This window comes from Coenobita brevimanus, chromosome 14 (assembly GCF_032717465.1).
Source record: "Coenobita brevimanus isolate Jiangsu-jjx chromosome 14, ASM3271746v2, whole genome shotgun sequence".
Taxonomy (NCBI): domain Eukaryota; kingdom Metazoa; phylum Arthropoda; class Malacostraca; order Decapoda; family Coenobitidae; genus Coenobita; species Coenobita brevimanus.
In genome coordinates, this window is record NC_136967.1 from 333,829 (window position 1) to 348,154 (window position 14,326).

Sequence of the window (14,326 nt, forward strand, 5' to 3'; positions counted from 1 at the left end):
TTTCCTCTGTCAACACAACACAAGTGAGGGTAAACAGAACCGGGCTTGGGGTGGTAGAGAGAGAGAGAGAGAGAGAGAGAGAGAGAGAGAGAGAGACAGACAGACAGACAGACAGACAGACAGAGGGGTGGGGAAGGGGAGAGTTATTTTTGCTCTTCATAGTCATTGGTAGTCTTCATTTTGGGGGGTTTCTACTCTCTCTCTCTCTCTCTCTCTCTCTCTTCCCTTCCCTTCTCTTCTCTTAAGCCATTCTGTCTCTCTCTTATCTTGTTTCCTTCCTCTTTATTCAATTTCCTTTGCAATTCCTTCTTCACTTCCTGTCATGCAATGCAGTCTCTCCTCCTCTCTTCCTCTCTTCACCACACTCTTCTTCCTTCTCTGTCTCATTTGTTTCCCCTTCTTTCCTTTCCTCTTCCTTATCCTTTTCCTCTGTCTTTTCTTTCTTCTTTCCTCTTTTCCTCCCTCTCCTTCCCCTCCATACCTACATGTCTTACCTCTACCTCCTTCCTCCTCGTCTTTTTCCTGACTCTTCTTTCCCTCTTCCTTCCCTTCCTTCTTGCTCGTTTCTTCCTCCTTTTTTTTCCTCCTCCAGCCCTCCTCTTTTATCCCTCCAACTCCTTGCTCTCCTTCTCTTGCCTTCCTTTCCTTCATAACGTCTCTTTCTTTCCCCATGTCCCCCCCCCCTCTTTCTCTCCCTCCATTTCTTCCTCCCATGTTTTTCTTTTTTTCCTTTTTTCGACCTCCATCCTCCTCTACCCATCCTTCCTTCCTTCTCTACTTCCTTCCACTCCTTCCCCCTCTACTTCTTTCCTTCCGTCCCTCACTCCATCTACCATCCATCCATCCTCTACTTCGCCCCACCTCATCCATTCCTTCCCCTTCCCAATCATCTCCTGCTCTCCTCCTCTTCTTTCCCTTTCCTCCTCCCCTCCTTCCTTCGTTTCTGTCTCTCCTGTTGACTCAGCCCTTAATATTACACTGAGGTACCATCTGACTTCATTATGCTGACTTCATTATGTATGCTGATGTCTCAGCTCATCCCCTCTATGTAACTTCACTGACCCTTTGTAGAGACGTAATCTCAGACTTAAGAAGCTAACACAAACTAACCTTTTCTTACCTGCGTCTATGAGCTCTTCTTAAAGTGAGCTTTAGAGGTTCAGAGAAACACGTAAGAGCATTGACAAATCGGATGAGACTGACATAGAGCCGTAATTGTTTGTGGAGGAAACCTGGAGGAGGAAAATGGAAGGAGGAGAGGGAGGAGAAGGCGGGAGGAGGAGGAAAGGGAGAGAAGGGTGAAAGAACGAGGATAAAAGAGAGAGAAATGTACTTGTTTGAGGAGGGAACCTGGAGAATTAGAGGGAAGGGAAGGGATGAAAGAGGGAGAGGAAGGAGAGGAAAAAAGAGGAGATGAAGAGGAGAGATAGGGGAGAGGAAGCAGAGAGAGAGAAGAGGGAGGGGAGAAAGAGGAGATAGAATAAAGAGTACAAATGAAAGAGAGTAGAGAGAGAGAGAGAGAGACTTATTGTTCCGTTTGTGGCTAGTTATTATAAAAAATGGTTGAAGGTATGGATAGTAAAGGTAGAATGAGAGAGAGAGAGAGAGAGAGAGAGAGGGGGGGGGGCTGAAGTCATTAATCGAAATTATTTTTTGTAAAAGTTTAAGTGCTTGAAATGGGAGAGAATGTTTGGGCACTGTTTTCTTTTTTCTTTTTTGTTTTTATTCCTCCATTATTTTTCTTAGACAGAGAGAAGACTGGACAATTAGGATAGCTGATAATATGCTTCCTCGCTGTCTATTTACCTGTCTATCTGTTTGTCTAAATCCGTCTATCTATCCACCTTCCTGTCTATTTACAAACATATCTAATTACCTATCTAATCTCCATTTCTGTCTCTATCTTTTCCTGTCTATCTGTCTATCTGTCTACCTACCTACCTACCTGCCTGCCTACTTATCTATCTGTCTATCTATCTCACAGGTCGTCCCTCTTCCTCACTCTCTTTCTTCCTCTCACTTATTCCCTCCGATTTTCTTCTTATTCTCTATCCCTCTCCACCTCTCCAGCCCCCTCCCCCCTCTCTCTTTCCTCTATCTCCATTCCTCCTTTCCTGCCTTTCCCCTTCGTCTCTCTTCTCACTCCTCCACCCTTCCGTCTCGCCTCCTCCATCCCTACCTTTTCCTCCCTCTCACCCTCTCCACCTCTCCCTCTCCCTTTCATTTTTACACCCCTCTCTCTCCTTTCTCTCAACTTTACACCCCTTTCTCTCCCCACCTCTCCCTCTCCCTCCCCCCCTTTCCCTCCCTCCCCCTCCCTCTCTCCATCCACTCCCCCAACTCTTCTTCCGGTCGCTATCGTTTTATCGAATATTCGCTTAAATTGGGACATCGATAAGCAGTGACTTGGAGACTAAGACTGACAGACAGATAGACAGGCAAAAAGGCAGATAGACAGAGAGATAAAAGGAAAGACACAGAGACAGAGAGATAAACAGACAGACGGACGAACGGATATATGAACGGAAATAGGAAGCTGCAGACAGACAGACAGACAGGCAAAAATGACAGGATTAAATACCGTTTATTGATTGGACGCCTTATGGAGAGGAAGAGAGAGCGAGCGAACGAGAGAGAGAGAGAGAGAGAGAGAGAGAGAGAGAGAGAGAGAGAGAGAGATTATGATACCCTGGCTATGCTAAGATCCACTGTTTGTTTTAGCCGGATAATAAACAAGACAAGGATAGCCAATGTTGTGATAGGAACCTGCCCATATATTAGACAGATATTTTAGACCACAGTTATAGGGATAGATATTTAGATTGATATAGAGACAAAGAGATAGATAGATATAGGTATGGATATATAAAGATACGTACACACACACACACACACACACACACACACACACACACACACACACACACACACACACACACACACACACACACACACACACACACACACTAACGCCAACGACCACTCGGAACACATGTGAATATTCATGCAGGCGTTCTGGATAGAGAGAGAGAGAGAGAGAGAGAGAGAGAGAGAGAGAGAGAGAGAGAGAGAGAGAGAGAGAGAGAGAGAGAGAGATGAGGTAATACAAACTGAAGGGCGAGATTTGAAGAGGAAATAACGGGCAATAAAAGAAGAAGGAAGAGATCAAACGGAGAGAGAGAGAGAGAGAGAGAGAGAGATTCTACAGGAGTTCCTCAGTTGCCTGATAAGTTGGATTATAAATGAAGAAATATTTTATGAGTGTATTAAAGAAAATTAGTAAAATTTACGCAATGGGTTAATTTGAGGGAAAGATCTTGGATTGTCTTCTTTCCTCTCTTCATTTTCTCAACTCTCTCTCTCTCTCTCTCTCTCTCTCTCTCTCTCTCTCTCTCTCTCTCTCTCTCTCTCTCTCTCTCTCTCTCTCACACACACACACACACACACACACACACACACACACACACACACACACACACACACACACACACACACACACACACACACACACACACACACACACACACACACACACACACACACACACACACACACACACACACATACATACATATATACATACGCCTCCTCTACATAAATAAAGCAGTATTTTTCGTCCCATAATATATATGAAATAAAAAATGTAGCCAGCTTTTTCGGACCCATAAAACAGTTTAAATAAATGAATTACTCTGGATCTATTATTTATGTAGGTCTAATTACTATACATGATACGTAATTATCATAAAGCAGTTTTGTAATAGCAATTCTTTTTTGTATCCCTGTATTTCGTGTTTGTTTGCATTCTGTTTGTGGGTGGGAAAAGGAAGTCTGGTTGATGGTGGTGGTGGTGGTGGTGGTGTGGTGGTGGTGGTGGTGTTGATGATGATGATGATGTAATTAGACTATTGCATATTAGTTTTGAGAGGGATTTAATCGAGTGAGGTCTTTTTCCTCTTTTTTCCTTCCACTACCTGAAACATTTACCTAACCTTGGATGGTAGTGGTAGTAGCAGTAGTAGTAATAGTAGTAGTAGTAGTAGTAGTATTCGTAGTAGTAGTAGTAGTAGTAGAAGTAGTTGCAACCCCAGCCTCATCAGCACGTGAACGCGATGGACTGCAGGCTTAACTTACTCTTCACCAGCCGTCCACCATCTTCGTTTAAGGGGTAGAGGAGTGAGGGACGTTTGTCGAACCAGGATCTCCACTTCCTGGCCATATCGGTGCCACCACACGAAGGCGACCCTCTCCAGCACCGGATTAAGAAAAAAAAAGACACTCAATTGTCCCCATCCGTACCCAGCGCTTCACTGAACACACTTGACAAAAGACCTCGACATTCGGAAGGAAGGAAGTAAGGCCGAATGAAGGAAGCCGGAGTCTCCTAAGAAACGGCAACAACACCTTCCCTTCACTTCCCTCCCTGGAGTCTGTTCCTTTGATGCCGCTTCAGTCACTTTTGATTATAGACTTTTAGCGACGTCGAACGGGAAGTTATTGTGGATGAGTTCTTTTGTGTGACTGTATCTATGTATGTACAGTACATTCGAACACACACACACACACACACACACACACACACACACACACACACACACACACACACACACACACACTCGGTACGAATCAGTCTAACACCACAGAAGATAGCTGCTGGAATAGGCTCAGTGATTTTCCCCCACGTTCGTAACCTGCCCACATAAGGGTGTCTGCCTGCAACATTTTCTAGTTGGTATTATTATTGCCTGTGTTGTCAGATGATAAGAGATTGATTTTCTTGGAACTTTACCTGCTGGGTTGATCATTTAGGATATAATTAGACTTCCGCACGATACTTTTCGATCAACTGCAGTTAAATTAGGAGTAGCAGTAGTAGTAGTAGTAGTAGTAGTAGTTGTAGTAGTAGTAGTAGTAGAAAAAAAAAATTGTAGTCTCAGGTTCATCTGATTTATAAACCCAGTGGACTGCAGGTTTAAATTGCCCTTCTGCAGTCTAACATCCTCCTTAAGGGATGGAGAAGTAGTCAAGGAACGTTTGCATAACCAGGCAGTTGAGCCGCCTCGTTACATCAGTGCCACCACATGAAGGCGTCCATCACCAGCATCGATGTATGTCATGACTCGATTTTGATCCAGAACAATCAAAGGTCAAGGTCACAGGTCAAGGTCAAATTTCATGGTACGAATCCTTCAGGCAGATAAACAGATTTCTTTTCCAAGTCCAAATTTTCCTCCAGAACATGGTACTGCTCCATCGCCCAAGTATTAGTAATAATTTCAACGGATCTTGAATCTGGCTGTCTGTTGTATTTTGTTTTTGTTTTTTTTCTTGGAGGGAACAGTTTGCGGGCTCCTGGCCTTTGGTTCCTTCTTCCTTGCGTCAAAAAAAGGTTCATCTCAATGTGAACCCAGTGGACCGCAGGATGGTTGCCTCTCTCCTACTGTCCACAGTCTTCCTTTTTGATGGGATAGGGAGGGACTTGAAGGACGTGTGTATAGCCAGGCAGAGGAACCACCTACTCACTCCGAAGCCACCACGTGAAGGCATCCCTCTCTATTCACCCAGATAGCCCTATAGAGGAAATTATAGGAGGGTGCGACCGACTAAAAGAGAAATAGGCGAAATTAAGAGAAAATAGGCGTGATAAGAGAAATTCGTCTCGCGCCAAACGAAACTTATGGTGGCACTAGGATGGCAAGATCTCTCTCTCTCTCTCTCTCTCTCTCTCTCTCTCTCTCTCTCTCAAGGCCGTAAGCTCTTCTGGCTCTCTTCTTGGCTCTTTTGACGCCTCTCGGCTTTTAATTAATGTATCTATTTCCACTTCTATTCTCGCCACTTCAATCAGTCTCGCAAGAGGACATAATCAGACACCGCTTGGTCGCACGAGAGAGAGAGAGAGAGAGAGAGGCTGTAAACAACGCTCATTATGTGTAATTTGAGCGTATGCAAAAAATAAGAGCAATTTTATGAGAATCGTGCATTTTGGAGTACACGGCATTATCACCTGTACCAGCCGAGGAGTATTTAAAAATCGGTGTTATGTCCTCTAATTTTGGGCTCAATTTTGGCTTTGGCAGATAATTTCCTATTTTTTCGTATACTTTATTTTTATCGGGGTTGTTTTACGACATCCTAATTAATTTTTTGATTTACAGACGACCTTCTTCAAAGCGGTACGATATTTTTCCCCCCACCCAAGCGGCCACTACCACAACAACACTGCCACGCTGCCAGACGCATGAGGCAAAGGGGAGACTGGCCGGGTGGTGGAGGTGCCTGTCAGTGTCAGGTTAGAAGCCACTCTTGCGGGAGGTGAGCGAGAGAGAGAGGGAGAGAGAGAGAGGAGGGGGGGGTTTACTCTCGCTCTAAAGTGTGCAATTCGTCCCTTGATCGTCGACGCAATATGTGGTAGGGGCAACGAACTCTTCCTCCCACTAACACCTCACAACGCACTCTACTTCGTTTCTGCCTGGCGGATTTTGCAAGTGATATTTTTTGAGACAAAGTTTCTACAGCCGCCAAACTTCGCGTCGCAACTTGTGGTACGGACAGCACGTTTCCCTCTTCCAGTTCCACCTTCAGTACCTTAAGAACCCTCCTTGAAGCTTTAATTTAGGGATTTTAGGAGTGAATTTGACACGGGGAGTCTAACTTTTGACGGTACCTAAATCTCATTGTCGCTCCCTTCCTGTGTCGCAACCAGAGAGGGACCGAGTTTTAAAAAGACATTCCCCTCTTCCAATGACTCCTTAAGCGCTTCAGAATGCTCCTTTATCTTTCTTTTAGGAATTATAGGGGTGATCATTACAGGAAACGCTAACTTTTGACGGTGCTTAAGCTTTGCCGTCACCGCCTCCTTCGTGTGTCGCAGCTAAGAGGCGAAGTTTGAAGGGTAAAAGAGTATTCTCCTTTAGAACCTCAGAACAATTCCTTTTGCTATAGTTTAGGGATTTTAGGGATGAATATGACATGGAAACAAATTTAGGGCGGTACCTAAACCCCGCCCTTCATTGCTCCTTCGTAAATTACGGAGATGGGACCTAGCTTTAATGGCAACGATTTTTCCTTCAGCATCACAAAACAACCTCTTCTGTCTTTGATTTAGGGATTTTAGGCTTGAGATTAAAAGAAACACAGACATTTTATGGTACTTAAATTTTAGGCGACAGCTCATTCTTTCGTGTATCGCAACCAGAAGGAAGAGTTAAAAGGACAAGACACATTCCCTCCGACACCGACATACACAACACCTTAGAACACAGCATGAGGTTTGTATTTAAAGGTTTTAAGGACGGATTCTACGGAGGCACATCTTCGACGGTACAGACACAGACACAAGTATGTTTCCAAAGGCTGATGAATAAATAGCGAAAAAAATCGAACCATCTGAAAAACACATTATTAAAGACAGGGGTTTAATTGTATTTGGCCAGATGTAAAATTTCTTCAACTGGACCTAGGAGGATAGTTGATTCTTTGTGTCTAATTTCCACCATTTCCGCCTTCGTTGTATATCCCAGCCAGGAAGAGGGCCGAGTTTTAGAGACAACATATTCTCCATTCGCTTGTTAAGACCTTCACACTTTGGCCTGACTGACGATTTTATAAGTAAGTATAAGAGGAACACTAATTTTCAGCGGAACCTAACCCCTCCATCACCGACTCCTACGTTTATCACAACTACAAAGGGGACAGGTATAGAGGACAATATATTCCCTTATCACTGACTCCCTTTCACTCCCTCTGGGCACGACTTTAGCAATTTTAGGAGCCAGTCTTGCAGGAACACAGACTTTCAACGCTACCTGAGGTCTTCCTTCACCGCCTCCTTCATGTGTCGTAACCACAAGGACACTGATTTTTAAAGCGCAACATAAGGCTATATACAACATTTTCATTCATTCCCCTAACAGGACTGAAGGATTATAGGCGCGGATTTGAGAGGGATTTTGTTGGAACTTATTGCTTTGCCGCCACCGCCGCTCTTATGTGTCGCAACCAGAAGGGATCGATTTTTAAGACCAACATAACTCACCTGTCATCACCTCTCTTGGCAGACTTTAATGATTTTACGAGTAAGTTTTATAGGGATGTAAACTTTACATGGCAGCGAAACTCCACCGTCATCGCCTCTTACTTGTCACACCCACAAGTGGCTAGGTTTGAAGGGCAAAATGTACCTTAAAATGAAGGATTATAAACGTCAGCTTCATACTCCTGACGGTGCCTGAACTTTTCCGCCACCTCCCCATTCTCGTGTCGCATCCAGAATACACCGATCTTAAAAAACAATATATACCCTGGTCATTGACTTCGTTAGCAGAACTGAAGGGTTGTGGACGTCAGTTTTACAGGAACACAAACACTTGACGGTACTTAAACTTTCCCGCCAACGCCCCTTTCTCGTGTCGCACCCAAAAGAGACCAAGTTTGAAGAGCGAATTTTTCTCTTATCACACGCTCCCTTAACATCAAAGAACACTCCTGTAGTAGCGAATTTAACAGAGTCGACTAACTTCTGATGGTACGTGATTTTCTTCTACACCATCTCCATTGTCTGTCATAACCAGATGGGGAATGATTCGAAAAAACGATACATTTCCTTGACCATTCACTTTCTTCATATCTCCATAACAATCACATTTGCACCATTGACCATAGGAGTAAAATCAATAATGACTTAATTTATCGGTGGTACCTAGGCATCATCATCACCCCTTCTTCGTCCTTCGCAACTAAAAGAGGAGTCGATTTTAAAGAACAACAGTATTGCTCCTTCACCCCGCAAGTTACTCCCTTTACCCTGGATTTGAGGATGCTAAGAGTGAATTCACAGGCAAGACCAAGTTGCATCCCTGCGAAGACCCCCAGCACTCCTTCCTCGTCTGTAGCTACCGAAAAGGGGATCAAGTTTGAGAGACATCGCAAGGCCTATAACATTCACTCCCTTTGCACTTTCTGAAGACAAGAGTGAATTCTAAGAAGAGACTGAGTTTCTACGGTACCAAAACTCCGTGACTCCTTCGTCTACCGCAACTAAAAATGGAGCGACCTTTTCTGAAGAGAACATACGACTAGATAAACCCATTCTTTTTCCTGCTGCAGTGTCCTCATTTTGAGCAGGTGTTAAGAGGAAGAGGACATAGGCAGACAGGTAAGTATATTAGTCACCACACCTGTTACCTGTGTAGTTTGCCAGTCAGCGCACCTGTCGAGAGAGCTCAGAGTGTGTAAGACATGTGTCGATGAGGCTTAAGTGGATGAGAAGATTACACTTGTCTCATTATTCATCGCTGGTGTTTCTCTGTCTTCGTTGATAATTCCCTACATGTGGGTTTGTTTATGTCTCTGTTTGGTTGCTAACTCTCTACCTCTGTCTCTGCCTTCATCTCTCTCTCTCTCTCTCTCTCTCTCTCTCTCTCTCTCTCTCTCTCTCTCTCTCTCTCTCTCTCTCATTCCTGATAACACTAGACAAAGAGGCGTTTACGTGTTCATTCTCGCATGTTCTTGAATAACACATAACAAGGAGGAGAGGAAGGGGAGAGGGGAGGAGGAAAAGTGGGGAGTAGGGAAGGAGGGGAGAAGAGAGGAGAGAAAAAAAGATGAGGAAAGGGAGAAGGGGAGAGGAGGGGAAGGAAGGAGGGAGAAATGAAGGAAAAAGAGGAAAAAAGAAGGGGAGAGTAGAAGGAGGAGGGTAGTAGGGGAGAGAGAGAGAGAGAGAGAGAGATAGGAAGAGGGGGAGAGGAGGGGGAGGAGGGCAATAGGAGGAGAGAAGAGAGGGAGCGAGAGAGAAAAAAAAGTTGGAGGTGGAGGCGAGTGACAAGAAGAGAGGAGGGGAAGGAGGAAGGATGGGGGGGCGGGAAGGAAGTAGGAAACGGAGAAGGAGGAGTGAAAAAAAGTGGAGAAAGAAGAGTAGAGGGAGAAGGAGAGGGAGAAAGAGAGAGAGGGAGATTCAACATTCAATAGTGAGAAGGAAATTTAGGGTAGAATTAAAGTGTTTATCTACGAATATAACTGTCTATCCACTTTCCTGTCTTTCTTGTTTATCTGTTCCTCTTTCTATCTATCTATCTATCTATTTGTCTGTCTGTCTGTCTGTCTGTCTGTCTGTCTATCTATCTATCTATCTATCTATCTATTTATTCCTAGCTCCCATATCCCACCACCTCATACGTGGCGGCTGCAATCGACTTTCGTGTACCTTAATCCTACCTCACCTGCACTTCTTCGTGACTTTTTTCTTCAACCTTCATCATAAGCTCTTTTTATCTATAGTTCTTCAAGCATCTATAGTCCATTTATTTTTATCTCAGAGAACTGGATGAGTCTCCTTGGTTACTAGTCAAACATTATCCTTTCTGTTTACATCCACCATAAAGCATTGACTCTTCCACTCTGTTCAGATTTTCATGCAAGTGTTTATTCCACCCTAATCCACCTTCAATTCTATATCACTCCACCTTACCCCCACTCCTTCATTCTGTCCTAATACCCTTCCACTTTAAATAGCGTTTGTTACAGTCTTTCATTCTACGCCAAGACACCTTCCTCCTTATACCGCTGCATTCATTCTACCCTAGTACCCTACCCCTTATCCCGATCCCTTCATTATCTCCTAATACTCTTCCTCCTCATCCTGCCTCCTTCATTATTTCCACATACTCTTCCACCTGATCCCGACTCCCACATTCTCTCCTAACACTTCTTCCGCCTTCTCTTCACTCCTTCATTCTATCTTAATACTCCTTCACCTCATGCTGACTCACATCCATTCCTTCATTCCACCCAAAATCAAGCCTAAACTCTTCCACTTTACCTTTCCACCTAATTCACAGTCCACCTCCTCTCCTCTTTCCACCCATTTCGTTTCCACATTCTCTCTCTCTCTGACGTATATTGTTCTTTGTTGCTCTTGGCCTAAGTAAGTGGAGTGCTTTGGGGTGATTTGGCCATGTGGAAGAAAATGGAAGGAGAGAGAGAGAGAGAGAGACAGAGACAGACAGACAGACAGACAGACAGACAGACAGAGACAGAGAATGAAAAGAAGGATGGGAAGATTTCTCTCTCTCTTTTTTTTTTCTGATATGTGCAGCTCTTTTTCTTTTTTTTTCTCTCTCTCTCTCTCTCTCTCTCTCTCTCTCTCTCTCTCTCTCTCTCTCTCTCTCTCTCTCTCTCTCTCTCTCTCGACACAAAATCATAAATATGCTTCCAGAAAACAAAAGAATGAATCTCTCAAATCCCTCATTGCACTTCCAAGCGCCTCACAAATGTATACAGTATATAGATTTTTTTACCCATTGTTTCATTACCAATTACTATTATTTCTGCCTGTAAATAAGCAGGATTATTCCAAAGCTGAATAAAATCTGCTGTTATACGGTATTTTCTAGCTAAATACGTGTCAGATTTTTGGCCTCGCAGTATGGATAAACGCCATTATCTCGGGTTTATATTTTTTAACCTGCCCGCGATCGTCTTTTGTCTCCTGTGGCCGTAACGAGCATATAACCATTTAAATTTTTCTACAATCCTCTTATGTTGATACCTTATGGAAACACCCGCGATTGTCTTTTGTCTTCCATGACCCTGGCGGACAGATAATCATGCATATTTTCGAACGTAATCTTTTACCATTTTTGTAGCACGAGCCTCTGGTGTTTATACTCCATGAACCCTTCTGCCATCGTCTTTTGTCTCCCGTGGTCATAACGAATAGATAATTCTTCTATTTTTTGTCTGGATTCTCTTCTGTTTACATGTTTTATCTATACGATCCTCTTCTGTTTATTTATTTATTTTTTTTTTTAACACCCACGATCGTCTCTTGCCTCCCATGACCGCGACGAACAGATAAATCTAGTCTATTTTTGAACGCTATCCTATTCTGTTTGTAATTTCTGAACACGATCTTCTTCCGTTTATAATTTCTGAACACGACCGTCTTCTCCGTATACCTTTTGAACACACCATGCGATCGTCTTTTGTCTCCTGCGGCCGTGACCTCAAACCCATTTCCCGCCAATTTTATGGACCCCCTCGTGCAGGCCCGCCCAAACTTCCGGCCGAAATTGCGTCAAGGAATAAAGTTATGGTTGGATTTTGAAACCTTTTGCTGTCTTTATTATTATTATTATTTTCTTTAACATACGTCTGCCTGTCTTAGAGGTATGGTTGTCTTGTTGCATAGGATGGAGAAATCTGTCTCTCTTTCTCTTTTACTTCCTCGTCGTATATCTGTATGTCTCACTCTGTCTCTATTTTATTTGTTTCTGTGTCTCACTGCCTTTCTGTTTCTTCTCTGTTTTTGTTTCTCACTCTCAATATGTCTGTCTCTCTGCCTCTATTTTATTTTTTTTAATTCACTGACTGTTTATCTCCTGGTCTTAGTTTTTCTTTCGTTACATCATTTAGAAAGGGATTTGCGGTCCAGGTGGTCTCTCTCTCTCTCTCTCTCTCTCTCTCTCTCTCTCTCTCTCTCTCTCTCTCTCTCTCTCTCTCTCTCTCTCACACACACACACACACACACACACACACACACACACACACACGCAATAACACTAACAATAACAGTACCAATTCACCTCAACACAACTGCCAATAATTTACTCTAACTTCCTTCATGTCCAGCTCAACCTCTCATCACCGCCCCACCCACCCCCCTCTCTCTCTCTCACACACACACACAAACACACACACGCTCCCCCTCCCCCCCTTCACACACACACTCACACAAATAACCCTATATCACTCCATTTGGACAGACAAGGACCGGAAAACAGAGGAACCCAAGGCTGAGCAAATCCGGATCAGTCATGCCCCAGGAGACAACCCATCGTCCCTGACAGTCCGTACAAGCAAAATTCTACCTAACATTTCCTGCCTAGAACAGAGGCTTGTTTTAGCTTAGCCCTCTCTGACGCAAAACACACACGCGTGCACACACGCACGCGCGCACACACACACACACACACACACACACACACACACACACACACACACACACACACACACACACACACATACATACATACATACGCACACATACATACATGCCGTACATACACACCCATGCATACGAGTACACACACACACACACACACACACACACACACACACACACACACACACACACACACACACACACACACACACAATCACCATACAGGAACCTGTTTTAACTACACACAGAATATAAAACACTCTTGTGATATTTCAAACACGCACATTTGCAAATTGTTCTCTCTCTCTCTCTCTCAAAATCACAATCAGCTTATAGCGAAGGAAATAACCCTACGGAAACAACAACTCCAATTTCGCTGACAAAATGACTCCTTAATCTGATATTTGCAAAAAAAGAAAGAAAAAAAAAAAGGTCTCCCGATCTTTTTCCACTCAGATCTACACTCATCGCAGCCTAGAGAGAGAGAGAGAGAGAGAGAGAGAGAGACTGATTGATTATCCGTCTAAATTAGGTCATCAACTAACCTAAAATGGATTAGGGATTTTTGCCAGCTTAAAGTGAACGCGGTATAGTAAAAGTTCATTTTATTCTAATTCAGAGAGTCATTTATTACACTCCTTTTACTCTAACTTGGCTTAAAACTGCCATCTGTCCATTTCCCTTGCTGAGCTGTAACAATAAACTAAAAATAAATCGCTAAGGAAGAGGTGATGGGGAACTTCTTTAACCGACGAAGTTACGAGCCAAAGTATTTTTGAAGATTTCTTAAAACATCTTCCGTGGTGACTTATTTTGCTCCTCACACTCCAACATCCCCCTGTATATTATCGATGTACACTATGTCGATATTAAATCCATGTAATTAACGTTCAAGAGAAGGCTAAGGTATAAAAAGCAAAATAAATCGCCTAGGAAGAGGTGCGACGATACCACTTAAATATAAGGACGTTAACTGTTAAATAATTTCATATCATTGTTTTCCATTTCTATTTCTTGCTTAATTTATATATATATATATATATATATATATATATATTGCCAGACGCCTCAATCCCGTTTGGGGTGGCCACAAACAAATCGCCTCCAAGTCGCTCTGTCCCCCGCCATATCACCCCTGCTCCCAACTCACACCCCCCTCTCACATATACCTCTCCACCCCATCTCTCCATCTCATCCTCGGCCTCCCCCTCCCTCTTTCCCCCTCCACCTCACTCACATACACTCTCTTCGTCAGTCTTTCACCCTCCATCCTCTCCACATGGCCAAACCACCTCACTGTGTTCCTCATAACGCTTCCTATCACATCCACATCAACACCACAACGCTCCTTTATATCCTCATTCGTCAGCCTGTCTCTCCATGTGA